We start from the raw sequence: 22,357 nt of genomic DNA, 5'->3' as shown, positions 1-22,357 counted from the left end.
TTATAATTTTGTTTTTAAAATATTATTTTTGAGCATTTACAAAATGTCTAAAAAGTGGCGAAGCCTCCCCACCCATGGGGTAGCTTCGCCATCGACATAGGACATATATCAACGGACTCTAAAACTGGCATTTACCATGCTTCCTCCCCAAATATCAACATTATGCATAAAAGGAACATGTTTTCTATTTAATAATCAAAAATGATTCTAAAATTTACAAAAAGAAACATATTCTAGCCGTTAATTGAAGTAGGTACCTTGAATTTGGGCATAAAAATTAAATTTTTGCCAAATGAGATATTTTTAGCACAATATTTGATTTCAACTTCACATTATAGCGTGGTATATCAAAAGCATAAACAATTTAAGTTAAACCTGACATATTTCTCACATTAACCCACAACACCCCTATCATGGCGTAGCCGCCCCACCCCCTACATAGTTCATAATATGAATATATTGACATTTATAATTGCTTTTATCATGCAAAATATTTGGATTTATATTCTTCAGTAGTTGTCTATTAACGGTATAAAATATAATTTTGATATCACAAAAGGTATACAAGATATCACAAAATATACCTACCATAAATATTTTTCGCAATACCCCAAAAACATGAAACCGCGTGCATCAGCAATCATATATTTGATAGAAATGCAAATTTTTGGGAGATGAAAGATCTTCGTTAAACTCACAATTTTTCCTTTAACGGCATTTCTGTAGCAGTTATAATTATCAAGAAAATCGGTGCTGGCGAAGGCGCCCCAGTGGCGAAGCCGCCCCATGTTACCATATATGTTCGCCCGATTTCAGGCAAATGATTGACCAAGCATGCAAATTCCATCAAATTACAATAAAATTTGGAAAATGTTACGGAATTCGGACTACAAATAAGTTTTTTAAGTTATATTGAAATCGTTTCAGATATAGAAATAGCTCCCCTATATACAAATTTCATGGTTTTGTCTGTGGTTTGTTATAAGTTAATAAAACAAAGTTCCAAATTTAGTAAAAATCGGCTAAGATTCCGCCACAAAAGCCAAAGTTTGTCTGTGATATCTTGGAAATTATATATTATTATTATATACATCTATTAAATTTTTCCGAAATCCAATTGATAACATTAATGGGTTTCCGATTATTCTCCAACCAAAACATAAAAATGTCCATATTTTTAACAATTACGACATTTAAAATCAGATTTTTATGAAAAGGCGCAGCTAATTTTTTCACAAAATGATAGTACACATTAATACCTTTCACCACATATATATAATATCCTAGATCTACCTAGATCTCAAAAGTTATACTCCAGAGAACACATGGATAACAAAGCAAAATACTCCAAAAAAGACATAACATCCTTACTCAAAAATACATTTACCACACATAACATTTTTATTATTTGTTAACACTATCTTATTTTACATACCCATTGAAGAGCTTTCCATGTTTAAAAAATATAAAAATGTTGAAATGTTCTTTTTGGCGCCTAAAATGCTTTCACTACTTATTTATAATGAATGTCGGAAAATGATGCATAAGAAAATATGTCACCATTGCCAGATCAGTATGTCGCTATGTGATGTTACCAGATTGATTTATTTTTTTATTTTTAGTGATTCAGAGTCTTGGCAATCGAAATCCGTTATTATCTTTTTCAAATTGTTCACTTCAAAAATTGACTTTTTGCCTCGAAAACCTGCTATTGGCCCCATCGTGGGTTGGTACGGTTAACCTTAACCGATCGCTGTAAAATTTCATATTTAAGGTTTGTGGATCAAACGGAAAAATTTAGAGGGTAGGAAATCAAAAAAAAAATGTCACTCTATGTACATATACCAGATAAATAATCTCACATTTTAATCAGACATGGATTGCATTATCATTTTTATACCCTCCACCATAATGCGAAGAGTATAATAAAATTTGCCATTGCGTTTGTAACACATCCAAATATTCGTCGGAGACCCTATAATGTACCCATCAAAAAGTTTGCCTCCAAAGAGGCTGTTAAATCATATGTACAAGTGATTTGAGTGCATCAAATTATGCATTTTCACTCATTCTTTTTACAAGAGCGTGTTCACGGAAAGCGGTACTCCATTAGCACTGCATTTTAACTAACCCTTTGGGGTAGAATAGGATGCAGTCAAAAGCACGTGTTTTGATACAGCAACTAGGCGGAATGTGTACGAGTCATTGAAAAATATCCCGAAACAAATAAAATACATTTATTATTTGCGTAAAACAAAAATATTAAGAACTTTATTACATTAACACATATTATAAATTTTCTCCATTTAATTCAATCGCAACTATGTGTGTTTCCTCCACTCTCCATTTAATCCAATCTGAATTGTTCTTGCTTCATCTGCTAATTGGCTTTGTGCATTGTCTCCCCATCACCAGTTATGCCAGTTATGATTTCGACATGTACTCCAACAGCACTCTATTGTGAAATTTTCTTCTCGTGAGTTGCCGCAAAAATGTTCGCGAATTAAATATTTTTATTTTATTTTAAGAAAATTGTTGGAAATGTTTACACGTTTTTTTCTTTTGGACGAATTGATATTTGTAGGGATCTACTAAACGAATTGCTTATAGGGACCTCTAAGCAAGTGCTAATAAAATGTAATGAACACTCCGTTCACGACTCCGTTTGAAGTGCATCCAGATGCTGGTAAAATGTGAGGAATTGGTGTGCCTTTTTCATGACTCCGTTGAACCGCATTCGAATTGATGTTGTTAAAATGTGACAAATGGATGTAATTATTTGGATTGCATCCAAATGCGGTTAAAATGTGAGGAATGGAGTGCCTTTTTCACGACTCCATTTTAACTGCATAAAAACTTGCAGTGAACGAACCAGTCCACATTGCACGACTTCCAATTTATTTTGCTGGGTATATATATTCTTGATCAGCACAAAATTCTAGGTCTATACGAGGGCTGAACGATAACTATCTGGCCTAACAATGAAACGCTATTTTGTTGTTCTCTTAAGTCGTCTCCACCATGATTTATATCAAAGTCATTGAATCGCCAGTCAGTGCTGTTCGACGGCTGACCCAGGCGCTGGTTTTAATCGATGTGTGAGAGCCCACATTGTCATGATGATTTGTCTTCTCTTGTTCGTTTTTCGAACTTCTCAGGAGACTTCAGGCAAACAAATTATAGTGTACCACTCAGAATTAATCGTGCTATATTCCTCAAGCCGTATTGTCGCCACACGGTCAGGTTTTCTGAAGAAACAGGCAACCTTTAACTTCGAAGTGCTTCTTACATGGACAACTTTCCTTTTTGTACCCTCCACCATAGTATGGAGGGTATATTAAGCTTGTTTTTCCGTTTGTAACGCATTGAAATACTCATTTGCGACCCTATAAAGTATATATATTCTTAATCAGGGTAAAATTCTGAGTCGATCTGTGCACGTCCGTCCGTCCGTCTGTGGTAATCACTCTAGCATCCACAAAAATTGAGATTGGACGCTGAAATTTTGGGAAAATGCGTCTTTTGTTTGCAGGCAAGTTCGATGATGGGCTATATCGGTCCACGTTTTGGTATAGCTCCCATATAACGGTACCCCCCGGTTTACGGTATTTTGACGTGTTTAGCTACATTTTCAGACCGATTTAGCTAAAATTTGACATTTAGGGTTCTTACGTGCCAATAAACTTATATAAGAAAACTTGTGGACATAGGTCCACGTTTTGGTATAGCCCCCATATAACGGTACCCCCGATTTACGGTATTTGACGTTTTTAGCTACATTTTCAGACCGATGTAGCTATAATTTGACATTTAGGGTTCTTAAGTGTCAATTAACTTATATAACAAAACTTATGGACATAGGTTTACGTTTTAATACAGCCCCCATATAACGGTACCCCCGATTTACGGTATTTTGACGCTTTTAGCTACATTTTCAGACCGATGTAGCTATAATTTGACATTTAGGGTTTTTAAGCGTCACTTAACTTATATAACAAAAGTTGTGGACATAGATCCACGTTTTGGAATATCCCCCATAGACCGAATTAGCTATAATTTGATATATAGGGTTCTTAGTGACCAAAAAACTTATATTCGAAATAATTATGAACGTAGGTCCATGTTTTGGTATAGCCCCATATAACGGTACCTCGGTATAACGGATTTCGGTATCCCCATATAACGGATTTTCGGTATTTTGAGAATTTTACCTACAAGTTTTAACCGAATTATCTGTAATTTGAACATTTAACATTTGAAATTCTTAGTGTCACCACACCTCTCCACCAAAAATTGTCAAGAAAGGTCGATGTATTGATAAAGCTCCCATATAAAAGTACCTCCCGATTTTCAGTAATTTGATGATTTTAACTACAATATTAAACTGCTTGTTCGGTTATTTGACATTTGAAGTTCTTAGTGGTCACAACAAGTGAAAAAGAAAAAGAAGTGGCACAATCTACACCAACAGTCACATGTTACTTGCTTATGCTGATGATATAGACATCATGGGTCGATCAGTAAAAGAAGTAACTGATACCTTTATAAAGGTCGAAGGAGAATCTGCTAAAGTGGGTCTGGCGGTAAACGGTGAGAAGACCAAGTTGATGGTGTCGACGCGCAATGCGTCCATTGAGCTCGGACCGACTGTGGAAGTTGGTTCCTATAATATTGAGGTAGTAAAAGACTTCGTCTACCTCGGCACCTCCGTCAACACAACAAACGACATCAGTTGTGAAATAAAAAGAAGAATTGTATTGGCCAACAGATGCTACTTTGGATTAAGTAAGCAGTTTAAAAACAAAGCCACATCTCGTCAAACAAAAATAACGCTCTACAAAACACTGATACTACCCGTGCTGATGTATGGCTCCGAAGCCTGGGTACTTGCGCAAGCAGACATGGCAGTGCTTGGTGTGTTTGAGAGAAAAATTCTTCGAAAGATCTATGGACCAATCTGCGTTGACGGTGAATATCGACGTCGCATGAACCACGAGCTGTATCTGCTATACAACGACATGAATATTGTTAAACGTATCGAGATGCAGCGATTGCGTTGGCTAGGCCATATCATAAGAATGAGCGATGATGAACCCGCTAAAAAGGCGTATGAATACATGCCACATGGCGGTGCACGCAGAATTGGCAGGCCAAGGAATAGATGGCGCAAACAAGTGGATGATGAGATGACAAGGCGCGGTATTCCAGTGTGCAAAGCAACAAATAGAGAGGAATGGAGATCTCTTCTTAGTTCGGCCTATAGAACAAATGTTCTGTAATGGGCCAGCTAAGTAAGTAAGTAAGTGGTCACAACACCTCTCCATAAATAATTGTCAACATAGGTCCATGTTCGGATATAGCTACCATATAACTGTACCTCCCAATTTTCAGTAATTGGCAATTTTAGCTAAAATTTTTAACCGAACTAACTGTAATTTGACATTTGAAGGTTGTAGTGGTCACCACACATCTGCATCAACAATTTTCAACATAGCCCCAATATAACGATACTTCCCGATTTTCGGTACTTTGAGGATTTCAGTTAAAATGTTTAACCGAACGTAGGTCCATGTTTTGGTATAGCCCCAAAACAAACCTCCCGATTTTTCGTACCTTAGCTTTATTTTTTGGACGAACTTTCTGTAATTTGAAATTTAAAAGCCAACAAAAATTGTTCATTTAAGTTCATATTTTCGTATAGCCCACATACCTCCAAACTAGCTGTTAATGACATTTGAAGTTCCCACGTTATGTACCGATTTTCGGTATTTTGAGGATTCTAGCTACAATTTTTAACCGAATTAGGAGTTATTTGACATTAAAGGCTCCCATCAAAAACTGTAAACATGTTTTATTATAACCCCTATATAACGGTACCTCCCAATTTCTAGCCCACCAAAAATTGTCAACATACATAGTTAGATATAGGCACCATAAAAAAGGGCCTTCCGAATGAAGCATTTTATGTACATTATCTGACATTTTAACGTACCCACTTAAAGTTGGGGACAGAAATGAAAACTAATTATTCCATCTTAGTTCAGAATATTTTTATGGTGGAAGGTATGAAAAGTTCGGCCCGGCCGAACTTAACGCTTTTTTGCTTGTTTTTGCTCGCTTCTTACATGAACAACTTACGTTTGATTTGGCTCGCTTTCGAAGACCCAAACTGCCAATTCCTGCTTTGTTTCAGGGTCCTAAGCATATATCCTGGATTCGTCGGTAAGATTTGCCGAAGAAACAGACGACTATTTGCTTCGAAGTGCTTCTTACATGAACAATTTTCGTTGGATTTGGCTCACTTTCGAAGACCTAAATGGTCGATTGTTTCGTGCTCCTAAGCATAGGTCAAAGATTCGTCATCTGTGACTGTCTTATTAACGTCCTTTGAAGCACAACGATCTTTTTTATTCACAATTTCTTTGAACCAATTCACAGGAGCCTTTTTTGAGCGATTGTCCAATTTTGCTGGATATAACGAGAAAAATCCATTTTTGCGCCGGGTGTTTATGCAGTATCAAACGTTAGTTGATGCCGTTCATGCACGGCATATTTGTTTCTGGCACAACGATTGATTTTGGGCGACCCTCACGACCTTCGTTTTTTGGGCGAGCAGGGTCTCTAGCAAAAATTTCATCACGCCATAACGCGGAAGTTCGACCCACGGCGGATCTGTCCTTCGGGGTTCTTAATATAATCACCAAGGCCTTTCTTCCCCAAGAGGAATTTTCCGTGCCCCAGACTTTCAACTCCATTTTGTTGCACAGTGTTATTTACGTCAAAAGTTGTGAAAAAGTCTTGTTCACAAGTAAATTCCATTTTTTTGCAAAGTGATTTTTCCAAGTCTATAGAAGTTTCCATTACTCCTACGATGTTTGCTATTGAAAATGGTCCACATTTGATAAACGATCCATATTTCGATATAGCCCCCATAGAACGGTACCTACTTGGACTTTGGGGTATAAAACTTTCCACCAGAAATTTGCCGGTGTAGATTCTCATAGAACGGTATCTTCCGTTTTTCGGTATTTTTAAGGTTTTAGCCTTAAAACCGAGATGGCTGATATTTGGTATTAAGTCTTCTTTGGGAGTATAAAACTTTCCACCTGAAATTTCCAAGTATAGGTTAACGTCTTCATATACCCCCATAGAACGGTACCTCCCGATTTTCGGCATTTTCAAGGTATTAGCCTACCGAAATGTCTGAAATCTTATATTTTCTCTTCGTTGGAGGTATTAAACTTTCTACCGGAAATTTGTCGGTATAGATTTACGTCTTCTAATAGCCCTCATAGACCTGTACCTTCCGATTTTCAGTATTTTGAAGGTTATGGGCACAATATCTCACCAAAGTTTGGTAGTAGTCTTTCCACCTGAAACTTGCTGGTAGATGTTCACGTCTTCTAATAGCCCCATAGAAGGGAACGCCTGTCTTTCGGTATTTTGAAGTTTGTGGCCTCAAAATCCAACCTAAATGTCTGAATTTTGGATATAGTCTTCGTTATGGGTATAAAATTTTTAACCAGAAATTTGTTGTTATGGTTCTTCATATGTTCCATTTTCTATCTCAAGTGAATATCACTTGGTATTTTGGAGTCTCAATGGGTAGAAAACAAGCACGCAGAAAATTATCGCTCCTTCAAGGAATAAACCTTAAAGTAGAGGAAGAGCTTAGTACTTTCATAAACGAAATAAAACTAATTGTTCCTATTTATTTCAATATAGTTCGTGGTGGAGGGTATAAAAAGTGCGGCCAGGCCGAACTTAACTTCTAATGGAGTAGTTTCTTGATCGATGGGAACCACAAATAAGGCCTGCAAATAAAAGACAATAAATGCGTCTTTTATTTGAATCAATATTTCAGTCGTTTCGGTTAAATAATGTGACTAAAACCTTCGAAATATCGAGTGTTGTGAGAAATTGTTTTATGGGGGTGTACCAAATATCAATTTTCCCTTGGATAATGTGGCTTAAATTACCAAAATCGGGTGGGACCGTTCCAGGGGGGCTATATCAAAGTGTGGACCTAGACCACGTGTAGGAACGTTCTTTATTCCAATACTACGGGTAGTTACCAGATTTAAGCAATTTCGGAAGATAAAACCTTGAAAATACTTTTGTATAATCGAGAGGTACCCTCTTATCGGGGCTATATCAAAACGTAGACCTACGCCGACAATTATCTGCATAAATATTTTAAACCCCCAATTTAAACAAATATTACACCATTTCGGTAAGTTTTTTTTCCACAAACATCACATAAGAGACTATGACAATGAGTGCACCCCGATTCATAATAACTCAATTTATCGCTGAGTTCGAACGACGTGTCTTTAGACAACATTTGCAGAAAAGCGTTACATGGCTGAAATACTCAGGAAATGTCGCCAACATTACACTGAGGGGTAATTTGCCACCGTTGAACATTAGATGTTGCTCGGGAATTGAACTCGCGCAATATGAGTGAAAGGCTGGTGTACATATCATCGGTAGGATAATGCGACTAAAACCTTGAAAATACGGAAAATCTGGGGAAGTCTTGGTGGTTTTCCCTATCTCTTCTCTGTTTTATAGCGATACACTGCCGCTCACTTAAATAGAATTGAAGGACTCGGGCGTCAATTTCTTTCATCCTAAATGCGCACGACAATTTACAAAGGAGTCCTAAAACAGGCATTTCCAATAGTGAGAAGCATATTCGAATATCCCGAGTGGCAATTTCATCACGATTTTATAAACTTTTGTACACTTCGAGTCATCAAAACTTAAATTTTTGAAAAGAAATGCGGATATCCTGGAGGAGCCGTCATATTCTACAGTGGTAAATATCCTCTAAAATGTATGGGAATGACTTATGCGTAAAATATACGACTAAAGGAGACAGTACGCTTCCAAAAATAAACTTGTTGAAAGAAAAAAGCAAGCTTTGTTATGCATTACACCTGATTACTTAAAGAATCCTTGCCAAAGCAGGATACACGGGTGTATCCTTAATCAGGAGGGATATACTTTTACTGAATATTATTGAAAGTACATGCCACCGTGGTTCAATGGTATGCACACCAGCCTTGCACACTAAAGGTCGTGGGTTCGATTCCCCGGCCAGTCAACATCAAACACTTTTCAACGGTGGCAAAATACCCCTCAGTAATGTTGGCGACATTTTCTGAGTATTTCAGCCTTGTACAACTTCTCTACAAGTGGTGTCTTAGGACACGCCGTTCGGACTCGGCGATAAACAGTAGGTCCCATATCATTGAGCTAATATGAATCGGGGTGCACTCATTGATATGAGAGAAGTCTCCCCTGTCCCGCCTGGGATGTTTGTGGAACAGTTACATACTTCGATTTCAATATAGTGTGAATATGCATCGATGTTCTAATACAATCTTTCTGTATTTCCAAGTTTAAAACGGGGGTTCTATTCAAATGAGCCAAATTTTTTACTTAAATTTTTTACTTTATTTTGTTTTCCTTGTATGTTTTATATACAAATTGGATATGAATGCAAATGAATGACTAAGTTTACTCCCAACACATGAAGCAAAATATAATAAAACTTAAAAACGTCATATCTTGTATAATTCCGAAAAAATGGAGGTGAAAACAATTTTGCAGGGGGGTTTTATTCAAGTGAGCGGCAGTATATGCGGACATTTTGCCCACGTTTTCAACTCGTGACGTGAGGTGATCACTAAATTTTAATCTGCATTATGCTCGTTTAACCATTGCTGAAAAACATTGCTCTGACTGGGACTCAAACTCACGCTTTAAGCAGGATATGCTAACCATTGTACCAAGGTAACATCCCATACATAGTTTGAATATATTTGTAATCCCACATACTTGATTATTCCTTGAATTTGGCAATCACTTTGTGCTTCGGTATAAAATCTTCTTTCATTTTCAATGTACTCCCACTATCCCCGCCCCCATTCCGTACAATATCACTGCATATTGAAATTGATGACAAGGTTGAGATAAAAGTAAATATGAGGGCGTCTACAATTACCTCCTTACCATTCGCAAAAAATCTCCATTCAATTTCATTGATTGGGCCCACCAAGTATTTGAACTTTATTTGATTTTATCACTGTGGTGAAGCAAATAAATATTATCTCATTCGAGAGGAGGAGGATGAGCAGGGCAAAAGTTTATTGGCAAATTTTTGGCAAGGACTTCAATATGCCGCGATTCAGAAACGATATGGGAATGGTTTAAATGAAATTACATTGCAATAGTTTAATATTGTTGGTTACACACAAATGATATACAAACTTGGGTAAGATTTCCCGATATGGAGCGTTAAATAAATAACGGAACAATGTAATTTAAAAGTGAAAATCGTATTTTGTGGCATACACATTCATAGTTGTTCTGTTCTGGTGTATGTATTTTGTTTTTCTCCTTACACATGGAGGATTGCACGTGGCAGGCGACCAGACAGGCTGTCTGTATGTAGCCTTATGAATTCTTCCTATCGTTGAGTGTATCTTAAAACCTTATTAAATGGTATTTAAGATGTTGTAATTTAAGATAAACTTTCAGTTCATAAAAATTAAGTACTCTCGCAAAAATTCCATTTCTTTTACGGGCTTTTTTGTTGCTATGTTTTTTTCTTTCTTCTTTCGTTTTCATTTCGCCATCATTTGCTGATGTTGTGATAATATTTATTTGAGATGCTACTTTTCGTATGGCGGTTGGCTGTGTGAAATAAAACCCCTTGTGTGTTGTTTGCTTTGAGAGCTTGTAAGCATGCACATGCACATACATACTTACGAACATGTATAAATTTTGTTATTTATGTATGTCTTAGAGCAACATAACGCTTTGACAGTATTTAGTCTTTGATTCATTATCCTTGATGCGATTAATTTTAAATAATACCCATATAACGCAGGAATTCATGATTTGAGGTGTTGAGTTAGTATTATCGAAACCTTGAAAAAAGTGTAAGTCGGCTGGTACTGCCATTCCTTGAAGACTACATTAAAAACGTGGATCTGAAACAGCAATGGAAGGAAAATGTACCCACACCCATCCAAAATGGAACAGGTACAGCCGCCAGGTTGCTGCCTTCCTAAGGTGAGCCACTTACCGCGTGCATAAGAAAATCTACAGATTACTTATTCTCGCACCTATGACCTATGAGCCGTATGTTTCTGCATTGACTGACAGCGTCATCTTCTTCGCGACGGGTTGCGACGGGTTGCTGTTTCACAGAGGAGCACAGGTTACGATTTGGAATCGGCTGACTGGGAACTAGCAACATTCAAAGATGTCTGTTCTCTTTTGAATTTAAGTCGTATGGTTTCTTTTTTCCTACCAACTGTTTCACCTACATAACTGTGGCTATTATTGTTGTAGCACCGCAAATATGTTCGTTAGTATATTTTACTCAGTTTTTTGATTCTGGTTCCTCTGTATCCAATATGAATTATAACTGGCCTAAAACCACTCGTAGCTGGCATTCTTCTGCTCCCATGTATGGGATATGGTCTTCGAGTACGGCATTCACACTGTACCATTGCATTGCCTGTGCTACTATATCAGTACGAATGCTATTCAAGCCTACCTGATAGGCTTATTGATCTAGAGGTTCTCATTTATATCTTTGCACCTCCTGATGTGCGAGTGAGGGAAGTCTGTCCACTAGATCGTGGCAGGAATGCTCAACACACAAGCATGTTCTGCATCGACAACATCTTGTTGGGTTAATGTACCGTTAAAGTCTTCGTCTCCGCATGAAGAAGGTCCACTGGTGTCATGAGTAGGCACGCTGTTGCAGGTTTAAATATTTCTTTCAGATTTAAATTTGCATACCCGACTGGCGCCTGATAATTTACCACAATTCATATTAGTTCAATGATATGGGACCTTATGTTTATCGCCGAGTCCGAACTGTGTGTCTTACGACACCACTTGTAGGAAGTTTTACGTGGCTGAAATACTCATTCATGTAAAATATTACAACATTACACTGAGGTGTATTTTGATAAAGTTTAAAATTTTATGTTGCATGTCTTGGAAATCGAACTGCAGTCCTTCTATGTGCAAGGCGGGTATGCGTACCACTGTGGCGCCCAGGATAACTTATCGTAAACCGGGCTTTTGCTTGATAAGGAATCAGTCAACAAGGTTTCTTTGTCAGCACCCCGAGTGCTTTCGGCCAGCGACTTGAGAACCTTGTTCTGAACTTGTCGCAAATAGCTGTGGCTTCAGCGGACGACTCACAGTGTTGCCGCATCCATACAAATGTGGACAAAAATGTAAGGCGTTGACCTAGGTTGATGCATTTTTTCACAAGTACTTATGAGGGCACAGGAATGAAAATTATCAACTTTGCTCAATATCGGTTCAGATTTGGATATAGCCCCCATATATATCGTTCCCCGATTTTGCTACAACTCGGTCAATTTTAATCGAATAGCCTTCAAATTTCATATGTGATCTTTTCTTAGGCTCCTGAGTAGTTTCACTGATTTTAGCAAAAATCGGTTCAGATTTGGATATATATTTCCCCCATCTGAAAATAATTAGTTTTTGTAAATAACGTTGGTATTCGTTGATTGGCGCAGTACCAAAGTTAACACTTTTTTATGTAAAAATAAAATAGACTTTGTGCTGTAAAATATACAATTTTTGTTGTATTGTGTCGCTGCATAAATATAGAGAAGTGAGGCCAAAGTTATTATGAATCGGGAAGCTGTTAATGAGTACTTTCATAATATTTACAAAAAGAACGATGAAATTTGTAAAATTAGCGTAATAAAATCAATGTTTTTATATATATATATTAAAAATTATTTTTTACAAATATTTTTTTAAATATACATAAACTTTTAAAAAAATGTCCAAATATGTCCACCTCCAAATCGAATGTGATAGATAGTACTAATAAATACAGAAGTCAAATCGTGCTCAAATTTGCTAGAGTTAAAATAAAGTGAATTTTTCTATTTTAAGATGGGAGAATTTTTTATAAATACCTGTTGTGACTGTACGTAGTATCAAATTGAAATAGAACAGTAATACCCACATCTATCAACCAATTTTCCTTACAATTCATATTTAAGGGTTTCAGAGTGTAGAAAACAAGTATGTATATTTTTTTGAAAATAGGTCAATTTTTTGTCATAGCCCCCACATAAAAATACCGTCCGAATTTAGATATTTTGTGGATTTTAGCGACACTTTATAACCGATTCGGCTGAAATTTGGTATTTTGACTTCTTGGAAGATATGAATCCTTCGTACCAAAAATGTTTAATATAGGTCAATGTTTTGGTTTAGACCCCACAGAACGGGACCACCCTGTTCAACAAATTTTGGCAGTTTTTGGTCATTTTGGTCGATAAAACGTAAGAATTGCTGTTTGTACAAGTATACTATAAATAATAAATTATTTTAATACAAAATGGACGTTGAAATAGTTTTGGCCAGAAAAATAGGATTTGGGACCATTTCACAATTGGTTCAAATAGAAAAAAATTTTAGTTTTTATTTTTTATCAGCTACTTAATAAAAAATATGCAATGCAATTTTCGCGATTTAATATTTAAAATCAATTTTTATCAATGGCTAACAGATCCCGGTCCGCGTTGCTGACCCGTCGAAATGAATTTTATTGACAACTTTCTATGGACTTTATGCTTGACAATTCAAAACAAGTAAGAAAAGTCTATAGTCGGACGGAGCCGACCATGGGATACACTATACCACTATCCCTGGACAATAGCTCTCCACGGAACTTCTTTTCAATGATTGTGAAAATTTAATTACCAAATATCAGAGATGTAATGTTTAATACTTATGACCAAAACCAAAAAGTTATCTAGCATGACAAATACATTTTTGTAGCAGGAAAGGAAAATTTAGTTCACATAAACTAAAATGTAATGAAACCCACTTATGTAGTACTACTTTTTCCGTTGTTTAACCGCTACGTTACTGAAATTTTTACCAACTTCACACAAAAGTTTCAGTCCATTTAACCCGCTTACTCGTAGTATTATCTGATCTTCACGTTGGTTTATGCGCTTCCTCTTCATCATAATCTCAAACTTTGTTTAAAATTTTGCGGGTTATTATTTTGACCTACAGAACCGCTACAAAATTGGTTCAAATTTTGTTTTTGGTCCATTTCATCCCCTGAACATTTCACGATCATCACCAAAAACTAATCATTTCTATTCTGGCCCGAACCCTACCTCCTTAAAAAATTCGTTACAATCGGTCCATAATTGCGGCCTTCAGCTTGTTTAAAAATTTTAATGGACGGACACACAGCGCTAAATCGCTTTATCTCGTCGAGATATGAATTATGGCATACCAAATAAGGGTCTAGGACGAATATTTCGTGGTGTTACATAAACTTTTGGAGAGACAATATGTAGCATGGGATAAAAATGTGATTCTCTACACAGAACGCATTATATAAAGCAGTAGGCCCGTTATCTAGCAAACACTTTATTGCAATTTACATCAGAGGAAAGGTCAGTAGTTTTTTTCCATATGTGGGCTACTTTGCGAAATGTATATGTCCTCAAGGAATTAAAATATCTACCAAAAATAAAATTTTTATATTTTTCATACAAAAGTAATGGTCCATTTCACCCGCTAAAGAATATCAGATCATCATTCAAAATTGTAGGCATCTTTTTCGACCTATACTCTAACCCGGTGCAAAATTTCGTGATTATTGATGTATAATTGCGACTTCCAGCGAGTTTATTATTACACTACAAACAAATAACGGAATATATTAGGCTGTAACTCTGTTACCTGATCATGCACTCCAGCTTTTCTAGATCGGGGAGAGCAACCACCGATGTCTCGAAAATTAATTTGCAAGCCGATGCACTCATAAGTTTAGCACATAGGTATTGCGATTATAAAACAGAAGGCTCCCGAAATTCGTCTACAAATATATAGCATCTTGGACCATGGGATATTCCTGAATATTTTCTGAAAATTACATGAAATTAGGTTCAGTAGAAAAATAATGTATTGAAAAGATTGGGCGTTATCATCAGTTTTCAAGATATAACATATTTAAAAAGGTGGGCGTGGTCCGGTATTTTGACTCTAAATATGTACCTAGGGTACACACAACCACATTGCATCCCAACATTTATGCTGAAACCGATATAATCATATGTTTGGCTTATACATATAGCTTTTAAAAGAAAGGCGTGGGGAAGGTATCCCACCTCCTCCGAAATTCATAAACATTTAGTTTTGCTGCAATGTTGATGGAAATCGGTGCAGTAGTATTGGAGATATAACATTAAAAAACAGGCGTGGTCGGGTCTTTAGGCCCCAGAGAAGTACTACATTGTAGATTAGTCCGTAAATTTTTAAACCCTGGTTATATTTTTGCAAATATAGGGTTTTTTTAAAAATATCGCATAGGTGAGGTACCCCGCCCCCTCTAGAATTCAATAAAATATGTAGCCTGTTTCGGGGGCTATCCCTGTACATTATCTGACAATTTTGGTAAAATCGGTTCAGTAGTTTTTGCACAAAAACTTAAAATTGAACATTTAAATTGAAACGAAAGGTGAAAAAAGTGGACGTTGTAAAATTTTCTTTCCATAAAAACCTATTTTGGCATTTGATTTGTATTCATAAAGATATTGCGTTTTTTTAAATATGGCAAAGGGAAGTACCCCGCCCCTTCAAAATTCAAGAAAATATGCATCCTATTTCCACCGGGGGCCATCTCTGTACATTCCATGACAATTTCAGGAAAATCAGTTCAGTAGTTTTTGTACAAAAGATTAAAATTGAAAATAGTGGGCGTAAAAATGGACTTAAAAGTGGGCGTGGTCAAATTTTCTTTGCATAAAAACTTAAGTTGGGTTATGGCGAACGTTTCAAAGAAGAATTATCCAAATCGGTCCAGCCGTTCTCAACTGATACCATCACCAACGAACGACATTTGATTTTTATTTATATAGATTGTACTCCTCGATTTTCTTGACATTTTTTTGTATTAATCTACCATTAATTATAAAAAGTCCTATTTCGAGCGGGATTCGAAAAATATCTATTTTTTCTTAATTTTTTAAAATTTGTCAATTCAATTTGTCCTTTATACCAATCCACTATAGGTAATTTGCCCTGTTTTTGAGGCAAAAAGTCGATTTTGCAACTTTTAATAATAATAATTTTTTAGTTGGCATTGAAAAAAGAACATTTCAAAATTTATTAATATGAATGTTATTTTTCAAAATAGCGTCATTATCGCGGTTTAAATTGCAGTCAAAGTGAGAATTTCGAAGAAGAACAAAAAAAATATATATTGTAAGGCATATTTCAATGTATTTAAAACCGCGGAATAATAAACCAAATATAAATATATGTAAAATGGAATAGATTGGCAATTGCGAGAGGAATTTATTTAATATATAATATAGCTTAAACATTTTGCGTAGCGACCAAAAAACACAAAAAGTCAGAAATAAATATTTTATTTTTCTTAAACTCACTTCATATAGACTTATACTAAATTGGCCGTGTTTGGCCGTGATTTTGCCACCTAGAACACATTACTGAAAGTCTTCTGCAGTGGTATTACTAGGTTTCAAAACCCGATTTTGTCCGTTTTTTGATATTTATGAGATTTTATTAGGTTTCTTCTCAATAAAAAGTCTTAAAATTGTGGAAGTTTGGTTTGAGGAAATAAATAATAAATGTAAAAAATATTGTTGTTTACAATTTCATTGCAAATAAAATAAGTAATGGTGACAAATTGTTCGGTATATCCGTGGTTTTCTATAAACGGCGCGGTAGTAGTAAGCATTATTTTATCTCTCTATTACATATTAATCACTGATACGGTTTAAAGGAGTACTAAACTCGTCTTTATTAACGTATATTCAAAAAATACACAAAACTGTAGTAACAATTCATTGGAAAATCTACTCGCGGGGGCAAAATTTTTTGTTACTTACTACCGTGATCGTTTTCATCAGTTTGTTGTGTATAAGAAAACTAATGAAAATGGCATTGGAAAAAATAGCTTTGTTCGTTATATACGTAGTTGCTTATAACCGTTGTTCCTTATATCCGAATTTATCTGTAAAAATCTTTGTTTTATCTCACTTTTACACATAAATAATTTAAAAAGTTAAAAAATCCTTCAATTCCGCTGTTATTAATTTTTGTCTCAAAAACTGGGCAAATTACCTATAGTGCAATGATAACATTTGTTATTTTACGAAAAATTAAAAAAAAAATAATTTGTTAACATTTGTTTTGTTGTTTTATTTAGGAATTTATCTTAAACATCGTAAACACGTAATTACACTATGCAACACTGAAAATGCAAACAACTTTTAGTATACATTTTTTGAAAGTACATATTTAGACTACAAAAACCCTAGTAGGGTTTTGTCCTGTCAGATCCAGTTCGGATTTTATGGCCTCATCTAAACCGGGCTAAATCTGCACTTTTTTGCATTTATCAGGCCTTTATCTCAGAAATGATTAGGAATTTGGCCTTTCTGTTTTTAGCAATATTGTAGCCATAAACTAGAAGAACTTATCTTTTGAAAAAACCACATAAGACAAACTCCATCTAGGGCATCAACATCTATAAAATATAGAAAATTTTACATAATTGCTAAAATTCTGGTCAGTATCGGCTAAACTATTGGGAGTTGAACCAAGTAACCTTTTGCAAAAATCTTCCAAATAAAGTTCTCAACAATTCTTTAGAACATTCTGAAACTCTAAAATGCTTACTTCATGTTCTTTCAGCGGTATTTTGCATCATATCTTTTACAACACATATTTCAAACACAGTTCACACAAAGAGTTTATTCTCGCCTTTCGGATTTCACTACATTACTGACATTTTTATTAAATCGTCGTTGAAAAATGTACAGAAAACAACGGCATAGAGGCATTTTCCAATCATGATATGTTCGTAAGAGTTGTGTATTGCACTCCAAGGAATATTTTACCAAAACAAAATACATATTCAGAAAAAATTAACGGTTTTGGAGATACGGTGCGAAATGTGTAAAAATTGTGGAATTTTTGCATATATTTTGAAATTTGAGGCAATAAATGTAGTTTTTCGAGTTCATTATTTCTCCCAATATTTTATTGTTGTCCTTATCTACAAATTTGCTTCAGAAGTCAGAAGAAGATTCGAATTGGTTTCAGAGATATAGTCCCGAATTTCTGTAAAAACTCAATATTTAACCATGTTTAGATGTGGCCATAAAATACGAGCTGGATCTGACACAGCAAAACCCAACTAGGGTTTCTTGTGATTTGGGTCTGTACTTTCAAAAAATCCTCAGTTCGAATTGTTTGCACAAGATCACCTTAAAAATGTTGCACAGTGTTATTTTTCGATGTTTAACATGGATTATAAATTATTGTACAAGCCGGACAATAAACTTACTAAACTGATGATCAACTAACTACAGCAAATTACAAATTAAATTAAAGTGATATTTTCTTCAGAAGATAATTATTTAAATACGAAAGTGGTGTTGAATTTGAAATATGCACACAAAAAAAACTTCACTCAGCAATACCCACTAATGCTGGTCCACTAATTGCTAAAGCATTCTTAACATCGCAAAATGAAGAAGTTGTTTAAGATTTTTAAAATAAATACCTAAATCAAATTGTTTTTCTATTTTTATATCCTACAGGGTATTATAAGGGGTATTATAAGTTGGTTTTGGCCAAAAAGTTTGAAACGCACCGTCATAATGGTCGTAGACCCATGCATATGTATAACAAAATGAATGTCTCGACGAGCTGAGTCGATCTGGCTATGTGTGTCCGTCCGTTCGTCTGTCCATCTAAACTTTGTAATCACGCTAATGGTCACGATTTTAATCCAAATTGGGGTGTTAATGAAGGTCCCTGAGGGGAAGAAGCCTATTGATTTTGGTGATGGTCGGATAATATTCAGGGGTCGCGACGCGTCGTCATGGGGCAGCGAATACAAGTTGTTACAACAGAGATAAAAGCGATTTGAAAGCAGGCCTTAGCATTTTTCCGAAATTTTGTGTGCGAGGTACCTGAAGGAGTTGACATATATAGTCCATATTTAAGCCCGATCGATGTCTCTTAGAAATAGTACGATGTGCAAAGTATGGACTAAATCAGTTACTGCCTTCAGGAGATATCGTGGACACAAATGTTCCGAATATTTTCGATTTTTGTGGGAGAGGTCTTTAGGTACCGATATGGCTCACCTTCGAACTTAAACTAAGTTCAGACAAAATATTACGATGGCCTATTTTTAAACTGAATTGGCAGATCCGTTCGAGAGTTATCGTGCGCTCCAACCACTCATTGTGCCATAGGTGATTTTAACAACTTCCTATCTATTTTCTCAGGAAGTATGGACTTGCCCCAGACAAAACTCCTAAACTGAACTTTTCCGAAATTTTGTGTGGGAGGTACCCGAAGGAATGTACCGTTAGAGCCCATATTGGAACCTCATCTAAGTCTGGTAGAAATTTCATAATGTGCAAAGTATGGACCAAATCGGTTGCTCCCTTCAAGAGTTATCGTGCGCACAAATTATCCGAACATTTTCGAACTTTTGTGGGGAGGTACCTGAAGGAGTGGATCGATACGGTCCATCTTCTAACTTAAACTAAGTTCGGACAAACTATTACAAAAGCCAAATTTTGGACCAAATCGGCTTATCCGTTCGAGAGTTATCGTGCGCACTAGCCAGTCTGTCTGAAACGGATTTCGTCCAAACATTATTGGGGTCTAAAACCGTTATTTCGATGAGGCACATTTTGCCCGTTTGGAAGTGTATATGAGGAAAAGTCAAAATTTTTTAGTTTCCATGAAGCCAAGGTTTGCACTATTATAATACGCGAACTATTGTAGTTTGCCAGTAACTATGACTATTGCTGGATTAATTTAGATGTTTTTGTACAAAGCTCAAAAAATTACAAAGCTCAAAACGTTGAATCTAAACAGGTTTTATACATTGCTATTCGATTTCTGATTAAACCATTCAAATGACGGACATCTGTCCAAAGTAAAAGTTGGAGAACACAAAATGAAGATAACACTTCTAATGTATCACTTTCCAAAATTTCCACTGCATCCACCATTTATGGATGCTGACATTTTGAAGCCGGATTTCAGGTGTTTTTTGTATTTTTTATGTAACTGGGACGCGCATTCGGATATTTCGAAAAACCAATTATAGGACTAAAGAACTCGCGATTTCGCATAATCTGATATGTATATTAAATATGTAGCCCAGACAGAAGCAGAGTAATCTACTGCCAAAGGCCAATATTTAGTGCGATATTTTTTCTAAAAAACCTATTTTTTGGGTACAGTATTTACAATATCGTTTTGAGTGTGCTGGTACCCCGCGATATTTTAGTTTTTCGACGATCCTGATCATATGAATCACAGATCGTAAAAATCCACCTACTAGAACGGCGGAAATGGCTACTGCAAAAATTGAAAAATTTGCGAAAAATGTTTTTCAAAATATCGCTAACTAATTCGCGTTTTATGTGGATCGTTTCCATTTCAAAGAAGAAAGTGAATCATCACTCGCGTTTGTGCGAAAACAGCGGTTTGAAAAATTTAGTGGCATGGGAGCTGTCTCCGATTTATCCAAAAAATACTGTGTGATGCTACATCCACGGTTCTTGATGGATTTTATTGAAATATGTTTAGATCGATGTATTTTTTCACGGTTGATAGTGAAATCGGATGCGCATAAAAAGTGTATGCACTTTGTGCAAAATATAAGCGTAATACAGTTTGTTGCACACTAAACTGCAGACGATGCTACATCTTAGCGGCCAAAGTAAATCCTGGCAAATGTGTACAAATTAAAAGAGAATAATTCGCTGTATTGGTAAACCGCATGCGCATCAAGTGATTTTGAGGATTTCGCGATTTACACGCATTTCAAAATGAACATTACCCGATACAATTTTATTTCAAGATTATATCCCATTTAAAGGAACCCAACATTTATTTGGAAGATATCCATATCTTCTGCTAGATGTTAGCGTGTTTTCGAGAAGTGATTAGAATAAAAAATGTGATTTATTGCGTGGAATTTAACTAAAATAGAAGAAAAACTCCGAACTATTTTTCTTACATTTTGTTCAACTAGCTCACAAAATAAATTTTAATAAATATTTTCTCTTACAAAAATTTTATAAATTTCCTCAATATATTTTTTGTTTTTTGCTATAATATGCAAACCGCTAAACGGATTTGTATAGTTTTGGTTTCATTTGAATTTTCGCAATGTTTAGATTACGTACATATTTTTTATATATTTCTCAGATGCATAAACAGCTTGAATTTTATTAAAACAAGTTGTAAATTACCAATAGTTTTGAATACTTTCCTAATTTCCGCGAAAATTTACAACTTTTTCACTAGGGTTATGGGACCTAAGTAACCATATAGTATGTAGGGAGCCCCTAATTAAGAGAGTATCTCAATATAATGATTAGAGTCTTTTAAAGATTTTATCTTTTTATCAGAATTGAAACCGCCATAACTTTTGCGCGCAACAACCAAAATTAGTATCTCGAACAGATTTAAGAATGGGATTTTTTTCCCAATCTATGTACCAAAAATCATTCATGTAGCTTAAAAAAAATTTTTTAATTTTTTTTTTTGTGGAAAACTAAAAAATTTTGTCTTTTCTTCATATACCCTCGTTAGCATAAGTGCTGAGGGTATAAAAAAGATTTTTTTCTGTTTGGCCAATATTATGAGTATTTCTTTGCATATAATTTTTACTGAAATCGATTTCGTTCAAGGCGCGATATACCTGGAACCTTTAGTCAAAAAAATCTGAAAATATACTAAAATATTTTCATTATTATCATTTTTAGAAACTGTCCGATTTCACTCGTAAATCCCCACATACTTTATAATGTATCCAACGAATATTTCGATTTGTTACAAACGGAATGACAAATTTAATTATACCCTCCATATTATGGTGCAGGGTATAACAACATTCGGAGGCTGGAACTTTTTTCAACGTCTCGATTTCAATTGACCTACACAAAATTATAGAAATTTGACAGGCTTGGAAATTGTAATGTAATCTAACAGTCAAGGCGAATTTAACAATGTGATCCAATAGTTGACGTTAGGTTGTAGTCTTCATTTGCTGTCAAATTTTTTTTTGCGCCAAATATCCACAAAAGTTAGAACAAAACGTTAAAATATTATTCGCGAAGCTTAAACAAAGATGTTGTACACAGATATTTTTATAGAAGCGAAATATTTGTTATTTATTTTTGATTAAAAATATGTTTTGACAGCAAATGAAGACATAGGTTGCTATTATTGTATCACCTTCTTT

The sequence above is a fragment of the Musca autumnalis genome, unplaced genomic scaffold (genome assembly GCF_047663935.1).
Source record: "Musca autumnalis isolate F117 unplaced genomic scaffold, ASM4766393v1 scaffold_2, whole genome shotgun sequence".
Lineage (NCBI taxonomy): Eukaryota > Metazoa > Arthropoda > Insecta > Diptera > Muscidae > Musca > Musca autumnalis.
Note: the sequence above shows the minus strand (reverse complement) of the source record.